The 25,971-nt window shown below is 43.3% G+C and overlaps 1 protein-coding gene and 1 long non-coding RNA gene across 32 annotated transcripts in view; one reads left to right on the forward strand and one right to left on the reverse strand.

The window, feature by feature from the left end:
- The window catches only part of LOC116233000 (uncharacterized), a 194,376-nt gene that overhangs the window by 120,969 nt on the left and 47,436 nt on the right, over window positions 1–25,971 (reverse strand). For 30 of the 31 annotated variants that reach the window (XM_090123724.1, XM_090123726.1, XM_090123746.1 and 27 more), the window contains exon 3: window positions 17,366–17,434. The gene's annotated coding sequence lies outside the window, so the exon portion shown is untranslated. Of the gene's footprint in view, window positions 1–17,365; window positions 17,435–18,336; window positions 18,502–25,971 lie in introns of those variants that run through there. The other variant, XM_090123736.1, reaches the window with a different exon arrangement.
- Window positions 20,478–25,859, forward strand: LOC116233089 (uncharacterized). The gene is made up of 2 exons (XR_004167885.2): window positions 20,478–20,641; window positions 22,964–25,859. It is a non-coding gene; the product is annotated as an uncharacterized LOC116233089 (long non-coding RNA).

Consider the following 25,971-nt stretch of genomic DNA (forward strand, 5'->3'; position numbering starts at 1 on the left):
ACCAGAACTGTACAGCTTTACCCTCCAAACCCAAGCATTTCAACCCCTTTATCCCAGTGGTGTTGAAGGTTCTGATTCAGCAGCATTAGAGAAGCTTGGAGTCTGGTCATCTCCTTGCTGCTCTGTAATAACATCACTTACATTAGGTGGGCTCTCTCCTGTCTTAATTCCTGAACTGAGAACATAATGGAACTACACACCCAGCTGAACACAGCTGACAGAACTGTCCCCATCACATCCAGCTCCACCTGGATGCTTCCATCTCACTTTATACCCAAGAGCATCACTAACAGTTTGCTTCACACAACTTGGTTTTACAGAGTCACTGACACTGCCACAAATTTAACAGGGAAAAATAAGTAGGAAACACAGAACTCCTCCCTCCCCACGTGCCCTCAAAAGCCTCATGTCCACCATAACCATTTATGTGGCTGATAAGCATCCATCTCAGCAATCATGCTGCCTTCCCCAGGTACCTCCATGGCAAATATTCACCCTTCTGCTGTCTAACCCACACCCCAAATGAACCCACAAACCATTATCTCCTCTTGCCCACTCTGGCAAATGCAACCAAGGAGCAATAACACTGCTACGAATGGTCCCTGCTAATGGCTTTCTTTTGTTGCAATCTGTAATTTAATAACCACCAATAAAAAAAGGCTGGTTCAGGAGCAGAGCTTATTTAATGCTTTAATTGGCGCTTATTTCAAACAGTTCATTAGGATGGCAGCATTTACTGCTTGATTTTACAGCCTACCTGACCTGACAAGCAGAAGGCCAGCCACTCTGATCAAGCAGGGACACTAATTAACAAGCCCCAGGTCAGTGCTCTCTTTTCAAACACATTAGGTGCTACAGTGAGGTCACAGGGGAACCAGCAACAGCACGCCTAACAGTAAAAGCCTTTTGTTTCCTTGTTCCAACTCTAGCAAAAGGCCCACAGATGGATTTCACAGGCCAATAGCAGGCATTTCAGCAAAGGGAGCTGGATTACAGCAACATCTGAAAGTCCTACAGGACACCCTGTGTTGCTACTACTCCATGCAGATGCAGCCCTATGCTTGATAGAGGACATTTCATGTACGTACAGAAGTGGAAACTTGTTGCAACCAGGCTGAATTTCAGCCTGCAGAGCCTGGATCTGCCCAACTCCTCAGCTAATTCCAGCAGTGACACAGAACACTTCTGCTGACTCTGGGGGGGGGGCAGGCTGCACCCTCACCCAACTTCATCACACCAAAATTGCAGCAGGACCGATTTCATGCAGACTAACAATAGCAAGCTGGAAGTAATTCCAAGCATGATAGCTTCATTACTGGGTATCTCGCAACATGCATCTGTTGGAGCACACCATTTGCTAGTGATAAATAGGAAAATGCTGCCTTATGAATAATGCAAGTTTATCACAACAATGATGGCTTGGAAATAAATCCAAGTCCTCGAGCATTTCAGTAAACACCTTTGTGCCTTGAGAAGAAAGGAAGGAAAGCAATATAAAGAACAGAAGATGCAGGAAGCTCCTGAGCTGCCACTGGTGCTGCCGTATGAAAAAATAAAAACCTCCTCAGCTGGGTTGATGAAGATCAGAGCTGTCAAACAACTTGAAGTTATGTACTCAATTATAACACCTAACAGTGAATATTTTATATTTCACTTAGGAACCGTCCTGACGATTCAATCGTCCTTTGAAGGATGACTACAGCACTTCCTCCCATATACCACACCATCTTTCTTCCCAGCATTTCATTTTTGTGCTTATACCAACTATTCAGTCTGTATGATAATTTCAGGAACTCTCCCCCAGTTAATTACATGCAGATTTATACAGCTCTGTTTTGCATACCTAATTTTCCCCAGTTTGCCTGCTTTACTGCAATTCCTCTGATGTTTACTTTGTCTTAATATTCTTGCAAAGTTAAAAGGAACTATCACTTAAACATCCATTATTAATTTCTTCTAAGCATCTCCAATTAACTCTTTGAATAGATTGGTACTCTACAACATTTGTTATTGATTGTTTGGAAGCAAACTTCCCATTAGTACAGCAGCTCCAAACTGTAGTTTGAATATTTTTCTGCTAAGCAAGGTAATCTTGAAGCAGCATCCCTTTAGAGGCCCAGCTGAAGCCCAAATGGCTACAACAGCCCATAAATCCCCTCTTTGCAACTGTGCATCTCAATTGACACATACAAACAAACCCTAAGTTGGCAAAGCAGGCTCAGGTTGGTAACACAGCAAAAAGATCCCAGTGTATGTCTCTATAACACTGCATTGTGGCTCTACCAAATGTAACTCAGAACTGTGAGCACACCATGAAACTCGCATCACTCTTAATGAGACACAGCTATAGAGCTGAGGCAGTTTTTTGTCCAGCAATCACTGGACCCAAGTGAGTAAGAAGCTAAAAATTGCTTCCTAAGAGCAGGCATGTCTGATTTTAGCACTGCATTTCATTTTACTCAATCATGAGACTAATGTAAGAACCCTAAAGGAGCACTAGGCAGGGAAGTAGCATTACATCAGAGCAGAAAAGGGGAAGAGAAGCATTTTGAAGAACATTACAAAATCAAAGAGCCACAAGAATAGGTGAAAACAAGGGTCACATTCAGTAGCAATGCATTCCAGGAGTCTGATGTTACCAAAATGCAAGGTGTCATCACACACCAAAGCAATCCTGGAAGCTGAACTTCAGTTATACGCCCTTGGGATAACCTTCAGTGAGAGCCTTCAGCTCAGAGACAACAGGGTCAGGTCTAACAGCACTCATGGCTCAGAGCTGGTGGTCCTCAGCCCACAGCCTGCAAGGAATTGCAGCCCTAAACCTGCACCTCCCCTGGCAAACAAGCATTGGCAATCAATGCTGCACACAGGCTTTCTTCAGCAGATGCAATGCAGTTTCCTATACCTGGTATTATTTCCTTGCAGATCCAGACAAGTTCCATTTCAGGGTGGATTTTTTATTTTTTTATTTTTATTTTTAAAGCAGCAGTCCTGAAGCCAAGCAGTTCATTATGGTAAAAGCACTCTATAGAACCTCATTCCATAAGGGCAGTGGCTGTGCTCCTCTGACTCTGTCCCACTGAGCACTCAAAGCATCTCTAGGCCAGAATCCATTCAGAGGTCTGACAGGTGAGTTTCACCAACACCACTCAGCTTGTAAGCTTGAAATCACAGCAGCATCACTGCACAAAGGAGCACTCATTCCTACCTTTCCCATCTCCTGCCTGGAAATCTTCCAAACTACCTTTGTGTTCTCTCCCTATAAACCTCAGGAAGAAGCCAAATATTTGGATTCAGAGAAATTCTTGAAAGCTATCTCACTTTCTTTGCTCAAGTTTCAATTGTAGCAGCAAGAAAGTGGCCTAGAAAACTTTAAAAGACCTCAGGTCTGTACAATGCTCTGGCAGAAATGCATTGCTAAGCAACACATCCAAGCTGTGTCTGGGCTGTAAGGATGTTCAGGCCAACAACACAAAACAGGGTTCATCAGAATTACAATTCTAAAGTGTGTGCCTTACTACTGCCAGACAATAATATCCCCAAAGGGGACACGGGGTCAGCATTGATGTCAGCTGGATTTCATTCTGAGGCAGATGGATGTTATCTGCCAGTTTGCCGAGTGGCCCAACCTTATCTCAAGAAGTTTCTGAGCCTAATAATGGCTTTTTAAGTGTTTGAGAGTACAGTGAATGCAAACAGGGACAGGACTCACGTCAGGGAAGTTTGTGCAGGAGGTTATCACTGGAGAAAGCAAGACAGACAAGCCTTCAACAGCAGCTGCTCACACATCCCCCATGCTGAAATGAGGGAGACATGCAAATGCTAAGTGAAAATTACTGAAATTAATTGGCAGCTAAACCAAAGTGACCCATTTACTAACTGAATCTCACATACAGAACCCAGAACTGAAGCTAGCTTTATTGCATCCATTTTTTAAGCACTACTTCTTAGGTTCACACTTCTGCCTGTGCTGCACAGCAGCCCAAACCTTAGTCTCATTGTAACAGTGGTAGAATTGTTTGGTCCCAACCCAAACTCCTCTGGCCTTATCAATAAATACTCACTCCTTAAAGACAGGAGGATAAAGCCTAACAGCCCTTACTCTCAATGAGTAAATAAGTCATTCAGCAGCTAAAAGCTGTGAGGTTTTCTTAGGTCTTCTTTGATTCTTCCTTTAATCACCATGCCAAGCAACGCATGACTTCTTAAAAGCATCCCTTACCTAGGAAATGGTGCGATTGGCACCAAAGGAAAGTGCAAGCTGAAAAGAAAAAAAAGCAATGTGGGAACCCGCTCAATTTTATTGAAAAATAATTCATTTAGCGGAAATTGTTTAGAGAAATAGATGTCAGAGCCAGAAGTCAAACAGTAAATAAACTTCGCCCAATTTGAGCGTGTAGCTGCCTAAGAACATTCTTCTCAGTAATGTGCAGTTTAAGCACTTAGGAAAATTGCCAAGAGGTGTCAAAATAATGAAGCCTGAAAATAAAATCACACACAAGTAAACCCTTCTCAGTTCTTCCTGAGATCTCTTTTATTATAGCTTTGTTACAGTTATTGGGCCTGAGAGCTGCTCTCCACCCCATAGGAACAGTCTGATATTCTCCCCTTTCCCACACTGGAACAAACCACCAGCAAGGTCCACCTTGTCTGCATACTTCTCACCCCAGTTCTGAGGTTTGTAAAGCAGCAATAACTGAGGAGTCACCAGTTTTGCAAGCTCTATTTTAGTTAATGCTCATCTCAGACCCGCTATGTTTCCCACTAACAGGCACTATTCCAGAAAAGAGTTTCTCAATTCAAATAGCAGACCAACAAAATAGATTATAGCAGAATAGTTGGTCTGGAAAAAAGGAAGCTATGCAGAAGTTGGAACGCTCTCATTCTCTTGTGCTCTTTCTGCTGCTGACTAAACCCTAATTTAGTGTTGGTATTGCTTTCTCTCTCTCATCTTTTTCCTTTTTCTAAGTGTGTTTAATCTGCTGTAAAATTGTTTTCATGGCTGCAGTGAATGTTATTGTAACTGTTTTACAATGTGCATTATCGGCACCGTGGAAAGGCTTTTGCCTTCTGTATGCAAATCCCTACCCTGCCTGCTGGCTCTCAAGGTGCGTGCCCTAACACAGCTACGTTCCACATCACTGGAGAGCACAAATGGTCTTCCCTGCAAGAGAAATTAATAACCACTTTGGTTCTAATGCTACAGAGGTGTAGGCAGCTCCGTAGACTCCTGCACCTTGGGCTCACTTCAGTTCTGTTTAACATTTTACTGAATGGTTTCCACGTGCAAGTCAATTAGGAACCCAGAACAAGGAAGGACAGACGTTCCCAGAGATGCTACCACCGTGGAGCACATCATCATTAAGATCACCTGCATAACAACTATTGAAAACTAACACCAAAATTGTATCATCTACAACACCATCTTTTGCCATCACCAACCTACATTACATCCTTTTGTTCTGCATCTCAGCTTCAAAAGAATGCAGTATTAAAGCTTTACCTGCTCTGCTGGAACACCACGTTTACCTCCTTTCCTCTCACTATCCCCATCCCCCAAAAATATACAACCCAGCATGCAGCTTCCAGCTGGTTTTCTGTGCAACTCAATACTATAAAATGCAGCCACTTCCCGAAACAAATTCTATTTTTAAGACAGTAAGCAACCTCATTAATAACCAAAATTAATCCAGGAATAAGAAAACCCAGGCTGCCTAGCTACTTACACAGATTTATGCCATGCCGGTTGACATTTGCAAATGTTTCTAGCCACTCTAATCTCCCCTCGTACACATAAACAGCTTTCACTTTCAAAGTGGAACTATTTCGTAATGGAATTTCACTCAGTTACATTCAAACCAAGAGGGAAGCATATTTCAGGGTTCCTGATGGCATACCAATCGACAGGAGGTAAGTCTATAGACTTCTCACATATATAACAAGGATGCAAAACCCGTATTGTAATTTCAGACATGTCTTATAACCCAACATTTTTTTATTTTCCAAGCTGACAGGTCTCAACTTTAAACACTGGGTCACAAGCCAAAGGGCCAAACAGTGAACTCCTCTGAAAGAAAAGCATTCAGGCTCCACGTGGAGTCTCCTAGCTGGAGAAGCAGCAGCTCAACATCACTTCCAAGACACCAGCTGGGCCTTCTGCCACCAGCTGGCTGATTAGGACATCAATTGTCTGGTTAGATTGGTTCCCCAGTTGCCCTTCTTGGCAACATCCTCAGCTTTGTAACTCTTCATTTGCTCAGATCTACAGCTTGGTGACCAGTAGCAATTTGCTTAAGGAGGAAGCCAGTCCCACTTCTCAAAGACTGAAACAAAAATCATCTCACATACACAGAGATGGCAATGCCAATTTAAAAGACAAGCTCACAGGAAATCCCAGGCTGCCCACCCTGCACTGCAGCCTCCAAAAAACTTTTTTTTTTTGCTTCCTATACATCTACACAGCTATCTTACCCAGCACAGGAACTCATCTAGCACTTACTTCAGGATCTGCTACACCTTGAACTCACCAATTTGCCTTACAAGGAGTCAGCATCAGACAGCTCAAAGACTATTCCTCAATCTGTCAACACAAGGCCACGTGATGAACCAAAGAAATCAATAGGGGGGGAAGAAATGAGGGAAAAAAGCCTACAAACCCAATCCTCAGTCACTTCATCACAAGCACTCACACTGTCAGCACCTGAAGCATCATTGCCATGGCAACCATGGCACCTTCAGCCCAGCTGACAGGAGAGCAGGGAAGGAGACACTTGTCTCCAGTTTGTTAGCTGGGTAATTGGTCCTGCTGTGCAGGGTCACTCGTCACCAAGATGACAGCAGGCAATGGCTGTCTGCTTAGATACCAGGGCCACCTTATCCTTGGAATGGATCTCTGGGATTTATTAAACACTCAAGAGGTTAGTGAGCTGTGAAAATCCTATTCACCACCACTGCAGTCTGCTGACTAGAAGCTTCCTCCTGTGCTTCAGCTTTCCTTTATCTTATTCTCTCTTTTTAAGGGTGGATGGGAGCTTCGGGGATTTAGAATGCTTCAATTTTCAGACAAGGGAAGCCTTCCCACCCCATCACCCCCTGGCTGCCACCTTTTCAAGAGAGAAAATTGGCTGGAGCTGGCTCTTACATTTAACCCCTCAGGTAGCACACAGGACAGAACAAATCTTGGCAGATTATTTCACTTCACTGTTCCACAGCTTGCCAGCAACTCCGTAACCCAGTCCCTAAAGCTTTGTTCCCTCCACTCATTGTTTGTGTTCATCAATTATAGATTTGCGTCGAGGCAAAGAAAAAACCCACCCTGTTCTTTATCTGACCCAAATTGGATATCTTTGGATCAGAAGAATGGGGTTGCTTAGTTTAATTTCTGTACCAGCTCTCTATTATTCATTAATTTCTTTCACACTATTCTACACAGGTTGCTGACATCCTGTAAGCTGCCAAAAGGAGAAACACTTCACCTTGCAAATCTGTAGATTAAGGTTTGAAAAAAAAAAATATTTATCTATAGTCCTTGTGTGCTGCAGGTCAAAGCAAAAGCACTACACAATTGTTCAGAAGAAGCTGAGCCTCATTTCTCACACCAGCAGCTCAAACACAGCAGAGCTAGCAAAGCTGCCACTCAACAGCCCTCCTGCAACAAGAGCTCCCTGCCTCTATTACCCAACCACATACAAGAAAACAAGGGCTGTTTTCTCCCCAGCCTCTGCAAAGCTCACCCCTATTCTTTATGAGGCCCCCAAGTCAGTCCTCTGCCCAGGGATTTTCAATCTACACTGCATCTCACCATCCAGTTGACCTGCAAGGATGACATCACAGTAAAATATAATTAATATTAAACATGCTGTAAATACCCACTCATTTCCAGTTTGGCGTGCGTATTATTATAATGACTGCACCTTTCTCAAACTTTAAGTCCTGTTTTACAAGCCTTCATTTCAGCATAATGTCCTCATAAAACAAAACAGCAGTGCAGTGTGGAGAAGACTAAATTAAAAATTAATGGGCCCTGCCAGTACAGAGCTTTCTCAGAGCCCATAGGAAGAGTAAAGAGTCTTCTCCTCCACACAAAAATCCAAGTTATGTAAAGGCAGCAAACATACCCTTCTCTGACCCAGGTTTAATAGCCACTGCAGCACATCCATTTATAGCCATGTGAAGGATCAACATCACTGCACAGTGAAGTCAGGGGATGCAGGGGGCAAGGTTTGTTGTTAATAGTATCAAGCCTGCAACTCGTGCGAGATATTTGCAGGCAATAGGAAGGACCTGGGCTGAACACTCGTGTTCTGCTGGATAACCTCAGCTCCCAGCATTTAAGCACTTGACCAAAAGCTCTTTTCACTGAAATCCCACACAGCAGCTACGTGGTTCAACTGTGTCATCCTACAGCCTTTTATAGAAGGCTCCTCAGAGCCCTAAAAAAGAAGCCAATATGGAATTCAATAGGACTGCACAGTGATTAAAGCAATACCTTTTAATGGAAACTGATCCTTTGTATGCATTCTGTGATTCTTTCTATGCATTTTAAAGCACAACCACAGAACTTAAGATGCTTGCACTCCCACCCAATTCTGTAAGCAATTTCCTTTTAGTAACACATTTTATCCTCCATAAATATCTTCCTTTTTCTCCCCCCCAAAGGATAATCTAATCTCCTGCAACTCTCATTCCAGTTCCTTATCTCCACAATAACTCAAAAACATACCACTGAACAGACCTAGAGCATCAGTTTTATCTACTTTTTTTTAGCAGAAATCCCTTTTATCAGGAGCTGGTGCACCATCTTCCTTAGAGATAGTTTCCACATTTCACCCTGGCATCAGAGCTAAGTATTCCAGCACGCACTGTTCATACAGGTTGCTTCAAGACACTGGGTGATCTGGCAACATGTTATAGTCGCTCCTTATTTTTATTGCTAGGTTCTCACCACACCAGGAGAGCCTCAGTTCTTGATCAGCAGCACGTGCTGTATTTCAGCATTTCCTTGCAGGCAGAGTGACAGCACAGAACTCTCTGGTACTCCCCCAAAAGAACACTACCCTGATCAAGCTGCCCTCAGGCACTTCAGCTAGAGAAAAAGATATGCTCACATCAATTGATGAAGGCTCCCAGGCCTCCCAGACAAATACCAGTCTTCTGTGATGCACGTGGCCTTAGCACTGCTTCTCTCATCCCATGCTGCCCAGCCACCCACTTAGGATTTATCAGCCTCAGACCAACACATTCCCATTTATGACAAAGTCCCAGACAGGCACCTATGGTCCAAAGACCTAAGCTGGTACTCCATCATCAGCAATAAGATACAGAAAGCACTGCTAACACACCTATTCCTGTCGCCAGCATGGAAAATGCCATCACCTAGGAAACCATTTTGGAGATCTACTGGTGTCCAGGCATAAGGTTCAGAAGTGTCCAATGCAACAATTACTCAGATGCACCCACAGCTTGCACCCACTGAAAACCTACTGGAAAGCTAACAGTTTCCATAGAAACAATATGGAAGAGCTTACAGTAAGCTTCCTCCCAGCTGTTCCACTTCCAAGTGCAAACAAAAAGGCCCAGCTATAAGCAAAAAAGGCAACTCAAGTGCAACAGCTGGCCTTGCTGCTTATTGTCCTGGAGTGCAAAACAGATTTTCACATTCCTAAAGGTTAGCCTTAGGGAGTAAGCAACACGGTTACCTCCTATAGCAGCCTATTTTGTTAGCTATCTGCTTATTTGTTGACAGCTAGTACCTTTAAAAGCCTTTTCACTAGCTCAGAAATAAATTAGTCCTGCAGAGATCTCCAAGTGCTCATAGGCATTTGTGCTGTGCAGCTACTATCTAAACACTCCAGTTGTCATCCCAGCTGAGATGCTTAAAACTCAGCTTTCCTTCCCTGCTCAGACAAGTTTTGAGCGATGCTCTCAGCAGCAAAAGGAGTCTGACAGCAGAAAAGACATTTGTACAATGTAGTCTTGTGGCCACATGGAACGAAGCCCCTTCTAACTCAATTTTGAGCTACCACTGAATTATTCCTCAGCACAGAACACAAATGCACACCTGCCCCATCTCACAGACAAGGAGCTTTGGATTCCACTGCTTGCACTTCTCACTTCAGGTGAGTTCTCTCAGCAAGCTTCATGCTGATGGATGAATGGGTGCACAAGCACATGGGCTGCCAAACAAGCACCACCATCCCACTTCATGCCTGTTACACAACATGCACTCAAACCTAAAGTAAACCTCACCCTCAGAAGCTGAAAGTTTTACTCCTCCAGGTCCTCTCATGCTCCATGAAGTTTCTCCTTCACAGTTAGATACTGCTGTCTCAAATCTAAACAAGACAAGCTTTTTGTTTTGTTCACATTTCCATGGTGAAGTACACAAGCTGTCACATCTCAAAGCCCACTACAAAGTTACCATATTCTTTGAAAAAGTATTAGAATTTCATAGGCTGGAGAGGTTACCGAAATCCAACACTTTTCAAATACTTCAAGAAAATTTATTCACTTTTCAAAATCAGAAGCCAGCCAGAAACAATGCAGTTCCTATTGCAGCCTCCCTGTTATTTCTGGAGGCAGAGACTTCTTTGCTTTCCAGGGATACAAGTGGGAAACAGCTGACCTTTGGGGTTTTGCAGCTCTTTGCTTCAGCAACAGAACCATTCCTCAGTGCTGCTGCCAACCTTCCCATTTCCAAAAGACAGTGAGAAACATTGGCCAGTTGTAAAAGCAAGCCATCTCCCACTCTTTGTCCAAGCCTGGTGCCATCACCCATCAGTTCAGCCTGCAGAATGATGACACTCAAGCACACGTGTAGGACTGCAGGCTCTGCCACAACAAAACAACAGCGCTGTTTTAAGTTGTCAGCTGCATTTATGACCCCGTAAACACAAGTGACTAAGAGACCTATCTATATTAGGTGCAGCTATCTTATTGTCAGTCCTTAATTAGGAAAAAAAAAAATCTTAGCCATACACAAAAGAGCAAAATTTACAACTCAGCAACAGCTAATCATTTGCAAGGAACAACAGATGCACTTACAATGAAGATATATTTCACCGATCTTGCAAAGCACTCCTTTCTGACTGAATAATGCATTATAATGATCATTTGGATAGCTCAAAATACAGTTTTAAAAATTTATAGAGCACTTTGTTCTCCATCCACTTCTGCAAAAGTATTCCTTAATTTGTGCCATACTTGAAGGCTGGAAACACATGCATTGATTCATATCTTAAGCCAAAAGCAAGAAAGTGAACAACCTAAGCAGAAGTGTCACAGCTGGAGTCAACACTTCAGTACTTTCTGGATGGCCATACTTTTCCTGCCCTATTATTTCTCAAAAGCTTGACAGCAGGTTGCAGCTGAACTAAGGTTATTACTGAGATAAACCTCTGTCTGTAGTCTGAACTATTAATCCACAGCATCCTGTAGATTTAGAACAAAATAAGTGTTGGGTTTGGTTTTCTTCCCGAGTAATTTTTACTGAGGTTAACTGTAACTTAGAACTCAAATCAGAGCAGGAGGAAAACTTACACTCAGCAAGTTAAACCATAGAAAACACATAGAGTCTCATAGAACAGACCTACTGAGCTCTTCATTTCTCATCTGGAGTACGTGAACTTTGCTCACCAGTAACCTATTGTCCAAAACAAAGCTTCAAGAGCCTCAGCATCCAAGAAATCCCAGGTCTATAAAGCTCTCTACTTGAGGCAGGTAAGAAAGTACAAAACAATGCTGAATCTGAGACTGCACTTACTTGATATCCTCTAAGCAGGTTAAGAAGATTTCTAAGCATCTCCATCTATAATCCTCTTACCCTGCAGGAGATGTGCTTGTGAAAAGCATGCAACATGTAAACATGTAAACTTAACACAAAACAGGAGGAAAAACACAAGTTGTCCACCTCTGAAGAAAACAGGCTGGTAAGAGGCTGTTTATCTACTCGTCTGTGGGCCAGCACTCCCCCCCAACCTGCTGATAACAGAACTAGCAGAGCCATCCACATAGCAACCAACTCATTTGCCTCAAAACAGTTTCTTCACTTAGTCCAAATAAAACCAAACTCATTCTGCTGCAGTTCTCCTTTCAGCCACACATATATTTTAAGCCATTCTCTACTAGAATGCACAAATCAATACAGATCAGAATAAGATGTGAATCATTTGAGGAGAAGCGAAAGCAAGAGATGGGCAATTTAAATCTTAGATTCCTAAACAGAAGCCTTCAAGTGGAGAGAGTTTATGCCAATTTTCACCTAAACCACTGTTTTCCTAACTCCTTAACTGCTCTGAGCAGGATTGGGCACATGAGAAGTAGTGCACGAGGCTTAAGTGTTCTGACAAAACATGCCAGTCCTTAACCTCACTCCATACCTACTGCTATTATCAGTACTTTCACTCAGATGGTATGTTACATCTAGTTCCTCAGCTAGCTTTAAATCAGTATTACAAATTCACCTTCAGATAATGTTTTATGATCCTTGGATCAAGATCAGCACCTTTAAGTGCTCACATTAATTTCTACTCATATTGAACAACTCTTCCTCCCCCCCTTCCATAGAAAGAAACAAACCACAAGTCATCCTTTAGCCTTGGTTTTTGGAACAGGGCTTCACCATTTCTGCTGCTCTGGTCTCAAACAGCAGGCTTCTCCATTGGCACTGGAAGAATGAGGACAGGATCATCCCTGCTGCATGAAGCACTGGATAACTATTGCATCCTAGCAAGAATGCTCTGAGAAAGGCTGTCCCTCTGATATGTGAGTCAGGGACACCAATGTATCTTGAGCTGTTTTTCCACCAGCATCCCCATGAGAATTCCTCTATGAATTTAAAGCATGTCCTGCATTTGTACTCATATCTTGTATCTGTCATGGAGCAAATCCTTCAAGGTCCAATGAGCACATCAGCCAGCTCTGCTGAAAACTAAAAACCTCACTAATAAGAGAACAAGAGAACAGGAGCCACCATCCCATCTATTAATAGAAACTTCAGCAGAGCAGAAAGAATAGAGGGCTGGGATGACTGTGCCTTCTTTCTAGGATGCTGCTGTCCTGCTTACCAGACCATTACGTGGTGAGCAGAAGGAAGGACGGGTATGGGTGAATAATAATGGAGGTGTAGCTTCTGCAGTTTTTCATTTATGCCTGGAAAATGCTTGCAATCACTTGACCTAGCTAACAATGAGAATGGCTTTTCTGATCGTGCAACATTTTATGAGCACTTCAACAGACAATGCTACCAATTTCTGCAAAACCACTCCTCGCCCTCTAATAAAAAGCTTATTAATTCTTCCAGATCTAAATGAACACATGCAAGGCTTCAACAAAGAATCCTGGCTTAAGTCAGGCCTGCTCCAGAAAAGAAGCAACTCAAAACCAAGTCCTTACCTTCCTCCTCCCTTTTGATTCTGACCCTCTCAAAGGCAACATGAAGTTTCCACACACCTGAAGGTACACAGAAAGCACCCAACAGAACACCTCACTCACAGCTGGTTTTAAGTGGACTGAAAATTGAAGCCAGCAAGAATAACTTAAGTATCAGCTGGAGCATGCAGTGAGCAACACAAGTCATAGCAAAACAGCATCTGAGTTAACAGATATAACAAAGATTCAAATGCATCTATGGCTTCAGAAGGGCTTTGACAGCAGCACAAAGTATTTCATGCACAGAGGCAAGGAAGACAAGGCATGAATACCTACAGTGCCAGCAAGCTGAACTTAACTCATGTAGCATTCTTCCCAGCTGCCAGCAAACAAAGATGAACCAGCACCTCCTGGCACAGACTACTTGGATCTTGGATAAACCTTGTCACTGTTTGCATTTGTAAATCCAGTGTCACAATGTCAGCAGCTGAATCAGTTCTGACCCATCTTAAGACTTACATCCATATGTATTCCTAGCTGTACAAAGCTGATGATGGAACAGGGCTACTTTAACCTACATGGCCACTCTACATATATTGCAGCCCAAGCTAAAAGATAAATTCTTTCTGCATAGCATTACCCATGTTGTTTTATTCATTTTAGCAGACCTTCCACATTCCCCTCACTTTCTCCCATGGAGACAAGTGCTTGCCACACCAGGCACATTAACATGCATCATAACATGCACTAGAATCAGTAATGCAAGTTGCCTGGCAAGCAGCCATTAGTACCACCAGAGCAGAGTACAAATTGCAGAATTACACTGTACAAAGTTGCTAACTTTTGACTGGGTTATAGCTAAAACCAGGCAACAGAAACAGGTGAGGTGACCAAAATCTTCCCCTTCCCCTCCACAGCAGCTTGCTGTGAATATGAGACAGTTGTCCTCTCTTACCTTGAGCTGCTTGCTTTCCTACTACTAGGAAAATTGAAAGGATGACAATGATGTAAATTTGTTATGGGTGACAAGCAGCTGTAAAAAATGATGAATAAAGTCACTAAGCTGCTAGAGCATTTGCACACATGACTGCATCACTGCCTATCTGCTGAGGAGACAGAACACCTTGGCCATCTGTAAGCTTGAGCTTGCTCTCTCCCCCTTTCAACAAGGGGAGAGCAACAGCATGAAAAGGTATTGCAGCAGCTGGCATGAGAAAGTGGCCTCTCATTCTAAGAATTTAGTGACTCCAACACGAAACAGCCTCTTGGTTCAAGGACAGTTTTGAAAGAAGCAGTGGCAGAATTCCTCAGGCATCTTTTCTGATATTAGGAGGCTGCAGTGGACCTGAACAGAGCTTTCTCAAAGGAGAGCTCTGAGATGCCAGCCATCACAATCATATCTTATCTCCAGCCTCACACACCAGCAAAGGTGGATTCCTCCAGGTAAAACAAACTCAGCAGACACAAGGTAAAGTGCACATGGAAAGCAGCCCTGATTCAAGCACACAATCCTCCATCATTATGATACATCCATACAAGCCTTTCAACCAGCCCCTTGCCAGACCAGGCACCATTTCCTGTATTCACTAATTGTATTAAATTGCTACAGCAACTTGCAGTCACTGTCTAATGAGAGAAGTTACACCTCTAGATTATGATGCTGCTGGATCAATATATTTTATAAACAAGGATTGTACAGCTATAAAAGCTGCTGCCTTTTAAGGGTGGGAAGGCTACCAAGTCACTTTGTGCTCATACAGTGCATTCCCCCAGGATGCACAGATGTCCTCGTGTCAGCTTTATGACAACAATAATACTACTTTGCTTTCCAGTAGTATCTCTCACACAGAATCCTGGCATGCCTTACAAATGGTGAAGCAGACGCTGGGAGTTTCTCAGCATACCTCTGGGAGCATTCACAGAGGCTAACGTCAGCTAAGGAGGCCCATTGCTGGGATCTCTGCTGTCAGAAACAGAAGCCATGTCAGCACTGTTACAAATCATTTTCTATAAGACTCGTGGGAAGTCCGCAGCTGTAAATAGCCTCTCTCCCCCCCAGTTTTAAATGAAACTTGGAGTACTTGTAACCACCCTGGGCCAGAGCTGTGTTCATCAATGTTTTAAGGCACAATTAACATATACATCATCTCAATGGTGATAACAGAAGGGTCAGCAGGATAACATCCATCATTCTCTTCAGTTCAAGAGAAAACAGTCATCTTGTCTATTTCTCTCCAGGAAGGCACCACTCTTCCCAAAGGCTCTTCTTACACCATTCATCAACGTCTACCGATATGTTTCACAATCAGCTTTTCATGTTTAGTGCTCAGCTTTTCAGCAGTGCAACGCAGACGAGCTCAGACAGAACAGTTCCCCTTCGGCACCAATACAACACATCCTTCCTCTTGCTTTGAGACTCCAATCTCAGCCATGCTACAGATGACAAAGCCTACTGAGGGACTAGAGAACTAATGAGGCCCCTCAAACTGCATAGCAGGTGGAACTCATCCTGTTCTAAAGCAAACCAGAGTACAGGAAAAAGTAGGAAAAGCAGAAGTCTTGCCTCAAAAACTAAATATAGGGCAAAACAGTCCAAGGACAAACATTATCCCACGTATTGAAAGGGAGACCGACTTCAAAAACTGAAGCATTTAAGCACATACACACATCAGATCTTTCCTTTTACCTTCAAGACAGAGGCTGATCTCTCATGTGGTAACAGAAAAACTCCTGTTCTATTGTTCCTGCATTACCCCAAGAGGCATCAGGGCAGATTTAATTTATCTTCTCTATTTCAGATGAAAGAACAGGCTCAGAATTTTAAATGGCTTTTTATACCTTCCCCCCCCCCCCCCCCCAACTTCCTTCATGTCAGGCTTCATCTGAAGGAAACACCACCTTGCACAAAACCAACCTCTTAATTCTTATTCCTTGCAAGACCATTCCCCCTGCTATCATGTAAATGAGCCTCCTTGGAGCTCTCCAGCATTATTGTACATCATGGTTGTTTTATTACTCAACACTGTAAAAGCAGTCCAAGCCTCAATTACTACTCAGATGAATAAAGTATACAGTGCACTTAGTGAAGCAGCGACTGCTTAAGGTATACGGTCCCCATATTTGTGCACATTTAGGTCTGAAGTGCCTTGAAGGAGAATGTAGGTCTGTACAGGAATGTCCTTCAACAGCCAAGCAATAAATGCCGTATTTTTATGCAACATTCATTTCAATGAATCAGTTCCATTCACAGCTGCAATTCTGCCATACGAGCCCTGTTCTTTACTGTTGCTTGGAGGACTTGAATTTAGAGACCTGAATTCTAATTGAAGTATCGAAATTCTGACTCATACAGGACACCTGAAAGACAAATTACTAATAGTCTAAAGCATTTTGTTTGGAGGCTTCTGAAAGCACTATTACCAGTTGGTTTACATCTCTGATAAGGAGTTTCCCCAGTCATATACAAAGCATTAGGTGCTTTCAGCATGGCTGAGAGCATCTCAGGTATTTTCAACTGTATCCCTACAAAATGCAATCAGTTGCATCCTGATCCTGAAAATCTTTATCCAAGAAAGCATCTTTCTAAAAAAGAACCTGCTCTCTGTACTTCCTCAGCCTAGAAACAATGCTGCTACATTATGCAACCTAAGCGCATCGTTTTTGCACCACAAGGGTGTTTGTTACAGGCTGTACACTATCTCAGAACAGAAGTCAGCAGGTGGAAGTAGGAACTGACATTTCTGAAAGCAAGTCGTGCAAATACATTAACAGCAACAGCCTCACCCTTGTTTAATTTACAAAGAAACAACTCCACAATTCAGATGAGGAGAAAGGGAGGATAAGAGGCAAGCTGAAGCTATGCCTACCACCTTGAATCAGCATGAGAAAAGCCTCCATCAAGTTAAACTGGGCAGCCCTTCATTACCACAGCCAGCAGTTTTTATGTTTTACTGTACCCCACATGTAGCTGAAAGTCCTCTTAAGGACTGCTGCCTACCTTCCTCTGTAGCACAGCATCCATAAGTGATGCTTCTCGCCAGGTTTCTCAGCAGACCAGCTCCTGTCCCTGCAAGCATGAAGGAGTACGTATTAAGACAATGTTTCTACATAGTTGTAACTGCTCTCCAGTGTACACTTTGCCCAGTAATTGCTCTATTATGTTATCATCAGTGGTAAGATAAACATAAAATCATTTCTACAATGGCTCAGCAGCTCTTGGAGTATTTAGCACCAGATATGCAGTTTTGTGGTCAGTCACCTCCCAGTCCTCCACTTAAACCTTGAGCTAACAGTGATTTTGGTATTGCTGTTCTGCTCCAGCCTGGGGCACAGAATAACAATCGTGTCCTAGGAAAAGGCTGCAGCTCTTCAGCAAGAGTCAAGGATCCTGCCAGCCCCACAGCCATTAATTTGTGACAAAACCAAAACCCCCCCACTGCACGAAAGCAGTCGAAAAGAAAGGGCTGCTCTGAGTGTGCAAGGACCTCCATATTGATGCACTCTCACCTGAGCCACATCCAAAGATTCAGCTGTCAGAAGTTTAATATTCAGTGCAGTTGTAGACGACATGTAACCCACTGCACCCATCTACTGCTCTCACACAGCAGCTGATTTGCTCCTTAACACCCTTGAGAGGACACTCCTACCCACGTCCTGAGAAATAACGCGCTTCCTGGATTGTGTGCAAAGAGCAACTGACTCCTCAGTAACAACACTTCTTCCTGAGCTCCAGTTGCCAGTGCAATTAGGAGCTGAACACTCACAGCTGATGTTTTCCATTAGTGATAGGACCTCCCCCTGTGCTCCCTTCACCTCCTAAGGAAAAGCAACTGGGGGTGCACTGAAAAGGTTTTTTTTCTATGTACTTCATACATCACAGCATACCCTTTGTGTTCAGTTATTGATATAGTTTTGCTGTTCATCAGAACAAAATACCTTTAGTAAAGCACCTCATACCCCATTTCTTACCTGTACAGACACCCATCCTTAGCAATCCCCAGCACCCAACATATCCCATTCAGCAGCAAGCCATCCCTCACCACTCCTCCTCCTATAGCTCAACCAGCAGCTCCTCAGTTTTAATCCATTCACACCTGTTAGCAGCTCATTTCCCAAAGCCTTACAGCTGGAAAATGATGGAATCAGGTTCTGCAGAGTAAGAGCATAACAGTTTGCCACATTTACTTACATCAGCCTAGGAACACACCATCAACAGCTTTAAGATGAAGCCCAATTTTTCTTGCTAGCTTAAGCACAGCACTAGCATCTTATCCTGCAGGCTGTATTGATTTCTCAAGTTGATGTATGGCTTGACCAGCATATGTTAATTAAATGCAAGGTCTCTTTTGGATACATCAATTGCTTCTTTTTCAGAGAGCAACTGCTTACGTTGCATAATGCTCTGTGTCTGCACACTGTAGTGCTAAGCACAAACACCTGAGGCTCACAGAAGCACTAAGTTTCACGTGGGCATACATTTTAATGGCCATTTCAAAGTCAGAACAGAAAAGGGCTTTCAGCTTCCACTAAATAAACCTCAGTTATGGAATACACGTAGAGCAGGGAGTGTTATAATGGCAAAACCTCTGATCTCAGATCCTAACTCAGCTGGGTAATCATGTCACATAAACACATACATGGCAAATCTGCTTTATGAGCTGTTTTAGACAGCTACTCCATGGCACTGAGGCTGCATGAACCAAGAGGAGAAGCCATGTTTTAAAGCATCACACCTCAGCCTCATTACAAGTAGAGACCTGAGCCAAGCTTTTTGAGACACATAAATGCAAAGAATAGCAAAAAAAGTCAAACTGTAAAAAGTTACTGTCTCAGATAATGCTGATAACAAACTATTACCACCACCACAGCACCTATCAATTTTAAGTATCAAAACCCATGTCTCGGTTACATTCAGCCTTCCATCCTCCCAATATGCACTGCACTACATCAGATTCTCACAAACAAGGCAGTAGGTCACTGATCTTCCCCAGTTCCACAACATTTTGTCCCAGTAAGCCTCTTCTCTTTCTCCAGACTCCCTTCCTGCATTTTCATGCAACTCCACCACCAACAGCTTTAAGCAAAAGTAGAAATCTTTAAAATACTTACAGTTCTTTGTTAGGGTTTTATACTCTGCCTTCATGCAAAGTTCTTTCTCTCTGTCTTTTTTGCACTGGGGGCTCCAGACCTGGACGCAGTATTCCAGATGGGGCCTCACAAGAGCAGAGTAGAGGGGAACAATCACCTCCCTGTCCCTGCTGGCCACCCCTCTTCTGATGGAGCCCAGGATACCATTTGCCTTCTGAGCCACAAGGGCACACTGCTGGCTCATATTAAGTTTTTCATCTACCAGGACCCCCAGGTCCTTTTCCACAGGGCTGCTCTCAAGGCCCGCTCCTTCCAGTCTGTATGGATGCCTGGGATTCCTCCGGCCCAAGTGCAAAACTCTGCACTTTGCCGTGTTGAACCTCATCAGGTTCACCCAGCCCACCTTTCCAGCCTCTCGAGGTCCCTCTGAATGGCATCCCGTCCTTCAACCGTGTCGACTGCTCCATTCAGCTTGATGTCAAACTTGCTGAGGGTGCACTCAATTCCATCATCAATGTCACTGATAAAGGTGTTAAAGAGCACCGGTCCCAAGACAGACCCCTGGCAGACATCACCTGTTACCAGCCTCCACCTGGACATGGAGCCACTGATGACCACCCTCTGTCTGCGGCCTTTCAACCAGTTTCTTATCCATTGAGTGGTCCTCCCATCAAATCCACATCCCTCCAGTTTGGAGATAAGGATGTGGTGGGGGACCATGTCAAAGGCCTTGCTCAAATCCAGGTAAGTGACATCAACCACCATTCCCTTGTCCACTCATGCTGTCACTCCATCATAGAAGGCCTTCTATTCCCCTGCTCTCAGATCTAGAAAGCAAAAAACAATACTACAAACTTAAGTAGGAAAAAAATTAAAACACTAAAGCCCAGACACAAACAGCCCTCCTCCTTCGGAGGCTCCTAAGCAACTTCTCACCCCACATCCACCTGCAAACACTGCTCCCAGAGAGGGCACTATAAATACCCACCCCCTGCATGGCTACAAATAAGTGAGAGCAGCAGTGCCACCTGTGCTTTGTGGGGTTGATGCTGAGCAGCAGCACCTGTGGGGCTGCTCTGCTTTTTGAGGCACAGCTGTGGCCCCTTTAGTCACTGAAATCAGCACCTGGAGTGTAGGAGGTGCAATCAGTGCTGCAGCAGAAGGCTCTGAGCTTTGGGTTTTGCTGGTATGTTCTATCAGCAAATTCATGATGTTGCCTTGTGAATGCTGGTCTTGCTGCAGAGATGTTTCTGGCACTTCTATTTTTTTGCGTTTGATTCATGTTAGTAATGCTTTCTGATTTTTTTTGCTGCTTTTCTCACAGTGATGAAAGGGCCTTTATTTGGGTTTTATACAGTTTCTTAGCTCTAGCAATATGATAGCTTTAGGTATGCATGCTGTGCGATGTTTGGGCATTGATGAGTTTTGATGGTGCCTTTAATTAAACCCAGATTTCACTTAAGTGAGCTTCTTATTCACTAATACAACATGAGGCAGCTGTAAGATACAGAAACATTACAAACAATGCATTTTTCAGCATAATTGTAAGTGAAGAGTAACCAGGTCAGGACTCAAGCAATTCAAAGGTCCTGATGTTTACTCTTTGTTGTTTATTTTATATTTACTGGTGTAATTCAGTTTGTTCCATAGAGGTCTCTTTAGCCATCAATCATTGATGAAGCGTTGTGTGCTATAATAATTTGAGAGTAATAATTGTAGTCAGGGAAAAGCAAAGCAAACAAAATCTGCTCGTGGTGTTCTTGTGACCTGATTGGATTAGGGGCTACCTGGGATGATGGTTGTGTTGCTGCAAGTTACCTGCTCGTATAAATGCAATCTTTAGATGTGTAGCTGCTCTCCAGGGGACTTTCTGTAGCTTCTGTAAGCAGCTGCTGTCCTGATTTAGGTATGGAGTATCCAATGTTCTCTAACAAGTTCTCTCATTTGGGTGAAATGGACAAAGGGAAGGGAGGTTCTGACCCTGCATGAGGTGCAGGGTCTTAAACTTAATGCATTTGAGCACTAACGCTTGAGTCCTAAAAACCTAATAGGAGGATGCTGTGATTTTTATGCTGAGACTGGAATGCAGAGTGCTTGTGTGCTCACTGGTTCTAGGGTTTCTCTTTATTTCTATTCCCATCTCAAATTGGAATGTAGTGGTTCGGTGAAAGTCTGTCCCTCAGTAATCTGAGAGGAGAAGGGAGATGTGCTTAGGGACACGTCTGTGTCGTGTTGCAGAAAAGAGGGATGTAATGAAAAGTGTAGCTCATGTACTTGGCCAGGTTGTATTCATGGCATGCAGGCGCTCACCCTCAGCCCAGAAATGAAAGCAGTAAGGTGCAGGTGAGCTCATATGGCACTGTCAACTGATGCTCACGCTGTTTGTGACAACTGAAGGTCAAGATAGCGCTTATTTCCTTTCCAAGAAGTCTGCAGCTTTTCACCCCAAATCCAGAACTGTAAGCAGTTATTTCCAAATGCTGCTTTAGTCATGTTAATCCTGGTCTGAGGCTTGTTATCTTGTAATGACCTCCCTTTCTACTAGCTACTTAAACAAGCTTAATTGATGGAGAACGCTTCTCTGCAGCCCTACTGGTTCTGCTATGTGCAGAATTGACATTTCACAGCTGTTAAGAGGAGAAAAGTTTGAACCTTGGGGCCAGCTTACTACCTGACTTGGTATTGTGTCCATCTTCAGCCTCTGTGCTCTGCCACAGAAGCCCTTTCCTCCCTGAGGATGCACCTCAATTACCTTTGGGTCACAGCATGGTGCCTGGAAGTTGCATAATCGTGCAGGGTGGTGAATATGAAGGAGCTAAGCTGAAATTATAGCCAGGATATATCACTTATTGGCCTTGCATTCACATGGCAGTTGGCCTGGGATGCTGAACAGCGTTACAGGCTTTATCTCCTAAATTAATAGCCTGCTGTGATGTTCTGCTTGATTACAGATGTGATTTTATTGGGTTTGGAAACTAAGAGCAAACTTGAGAGCTGTAAGAGTAACTAACAGATATAACCATTCACATTATGCTAGGAATCCTATACAAAGTGAGCTCTGTAACACACAGGGGTACTCTGAAGCCTGACTTGGCATCATGAAATGCTACAGTGAATGAACAACTGCTGATGGGCAACCATCAGTAAGGCATCTGTAACTGGGGAGGAGACACAGCCCAACTGTATTTTGCACTTTTGTTATTGTCAGCAGTAGGATGTATACTCTCCTAACAGATTGAGAAGCTGCAGTGATAGGTTGTGGTCTGTGTTGCTGCCAGCATCACTCACTTATATTAGGATGATCTTGATAGGTATTTGCAATTGTTCTCCAGAGGTGGTTTTTCTTCTCAATTATGGGGCTATCCTGGCTATACTGAGTCAGCTCTCTGCAATATAATCATTAGGATAATATAGGATCTCTGAGCAGTTAGTGAATGAAAACTGTTGTCCACTACGCCCCAAGGATAAATGCATCTAAAGTGACTTTTAACTCTCCCTTTTTATACAGGCCTGCTGGCTGCTCCTGAGACAGCAAGAAGCTCACTGCTGCTGAGCAGGAGACGTGCACTGCTTCCCTGCAGGGTACCTGTGAACATGGGAGTGCAACTCAGTAAGGAGCCCTTCGTTGTGGTTTACAAAAAAACATCCAAGCGGGTGCAAAAAGAAGTTCCAGAAACTGCTGCAACACATCCTTCAAAGACTGAGGATTTCCAGGATACTGCCAAAGAGCTGGCTAAGGGAACCTGTCAGTACTCCCAGGCATCTCCAGATGCAAGCAAAAGACTATAAAAGTGATCCAAGAGCAAGTCCTCTGTGTTGGAGATGGGGGATGAAACTGCTTATAAAAACTGTCCTTCTGTACACTGCATCATGGACTAGTTAATGGACAACAGCAGATATTCATGTATTTAACTGGAAATGGCCTTACTTGGAGATGGACATCTTTTCCCCGTGCTGGATGATCTCCTGTGGCTTGATACATCTACTCCTAGCAGATGCATATCTTAACCAGACTGACTCTGGTCCATGTATATATGAAATGTAACCCCCTTTTAGGAAACTGTTACCTTGCCAGAAGCTGTCTGTTATGATCTGGTGACATAATGAGTTTAAAACGAGTATTTCATGTGCAGTATTACGTAGCATCAGTGAGGTACCTGGATGCATAGAGCCCTGTACTACCAAGACTTGCTCAAGACACGGATAATTCTACAGGTCTTGCAACTTTAACACAAATGAAGTTATTTGAAAGATGCAGGTAGTCTCAGTAAAATGAAGACAAATGCAGGAACCGAAGAAAGCTGAGCTCTGTAACTGGCGTTCTGTAACCTGAGTTTATAACCTGGATGTCATCCAATTATCACTGAAGTAATTTTTTGTAATGCTCTAACTAAACTTGAGGGATCTCTTTGGGTTAAAAGTTGTGCTGGGCAAAAAGACCTCATCCTAAAAGCAGAGGTAGCGTAGCTCTCCTGCAGTTACTGTGCTCTGAGGCTGTAGTGACAGAACAAAGTCCTTGGCCAGAACTGTAATAAGGTGGAAATGCCTTGCTCTCTAATTGAGGTTCAGACTGTTTTGAAATTCGCACTTGAAAAGGAAACTGAGATGTTTGCAACATGATTCTTCAAAGCTTTTCTAAACCTGTGCTCTCTCCCCTCTGAAGTTTCACTCGGGTTGAAAGCAGCTTCATTATTTTTTCATCTGCTTTCACTTATGATGCTGTTGTCTCAAGCTGTTTGATCTATCTTTTTGCTAACCCCATTTTTACTCAGTCCAGTACAGATTAAGGAGGGGGATGTGATTTAAGGTCTCTGAAGCAAAAAAGCATCTTGTCTATGGTGTAAAGACACGGTCACCTTTCACTGCTGCCTTTTTCCTTCAGTCAGTGGAGGCTTCCAAGCATCTCGTGCTCAATGTGAGTTATAGCCACACTCAGCTGTCCTGCATGCCTGTACAAAATGCTTCTCTTCTAGAGTGTATTGCTATAATGAGGAATAGGGATGGCATAACAAAAACAGGGCAGTTCTCTAGATGATAGGATTTATTACCTGCCAGCTCAGTCTTAAGTGAGCTAGTTTCGCTTACCTGTGTTGATACAAACTACATTTGATATAAAATGCAGAATCCTGTTCCCTACTAGCATGAATAGATGGCTCAATTAAGCTCATGACGGGCAGACAGGTCAAGCCCAGGCCAAGGTTAGCAGTGGGATGTGATGAGCAGCTACAAAGAAAGAAATAGCTCCAAATAGCTCCATTTCAGGCAGGTTCTGGGATGTCACAGTATTAAATTCAGTACACGTGTACACACTGAATGGAGAGGCTGAGAAATGGCTTGGGCACTGGGAGCTGATAAATACACTGCATCCTCACGATGCCCACAGGCTTTTGGTGGATTGCCATATTGGGGGATTCAGCTGCAGTTCACTGGTAGGTGACTGGGACCTGCTTGGGGATATGAAATCCATCTGTAGCTGTAAGGTTGTAACAGATCTGCTTCCAGGTGGCAGTGAGCTTGTATTTTACCAGGTCTTGACAGTGGGCAAAGCAAAGGATGAGTACTTCTCAGCCAGCAGCTTGGGCTGTGCACCTCTTGTTCCCTATGGCCAGCTGCAGAACAACTTGGTTTTTGTAGCTGTATGAACAGAGCGAGCCTGTGAGTGCTCTGACACGTGCATGCATGCCTTTAAAGTTGTCTGTTGAGTCAAATAAGTAAGCTTTCACAAGAGAAGTGTAACAGCCTTTCAGGTAGTACGTCTGTGTGCTTTTTTCTAATGCTGTCAGTGCAAAAGTATCCACGGAGGCAACACGAAATAAGGCTTCTCATCTGTTCCTTTTCCTCTTCCTGTTCTAATGTGCTTTGTCAAGAGTCACAAACCAACGTTATTCAAATAAAATGTTACAAGCACCAATCTAAGAATGTTTTTAAGTGGTATTAAATAACATTTTGTGTGATGCAGAAGGGAGTGGTGTGAGGAGGAGCTGAGTAATGGAACTAATAATCACAGACACACGAAGAAGTACTGTGTGAAGCTTTGGGGATGGGGTTGGTAGCTTGTTTTGATGTATGCTGAAGCATTGGAACAGTAATACTTAACTGTGCTTATCTTCTACTGGAGGATGTGGTGGAGTTGTTCTCCTTGATATGAATGGTTTATATTCCTGTGCCACCTGCTAATAATAAAAATGAAGGGGAAATGTAAACACCTATTGATAAATTGCTGTGATTAAGGACCTATCAGAAAGCTCTCAAAGCCTGTTAAAGCAATTTTGATCTTATGGGAGGTGAGTTCACATGCTGTTATTTACCCTACAATGGGAAAGTCCATGCTTTACCTCAGCAACATCTGCGCGATTCAGCCTTGTGTAACAGAACATAAACTTAAATAAACACATAATTCTTCATATTAAATCTTCTTCCTCCCTTTCAAAATCAATGTCTTGACTGTAACAATACAAAAATCAGAGAAGATGAGCTGAATGGCTGACGAGGAGGCTACAAAAGTCCAGGATGCTG

Source organism: Phasianus colchicus, chromosome 23 (assembly GCF_987193195.1).
Source record: "Phasianus colchicus chromosome 23, bPhaCol1.hap1.1, whole genome shotgun sequence".
Classification (NCBI taxonomy): domain Eukaryota; kingdom Metazoa; phylum Chordata; class Aves; order Galliformes; family Phasianidae; genus Phasianus; species Phasianus colchicus.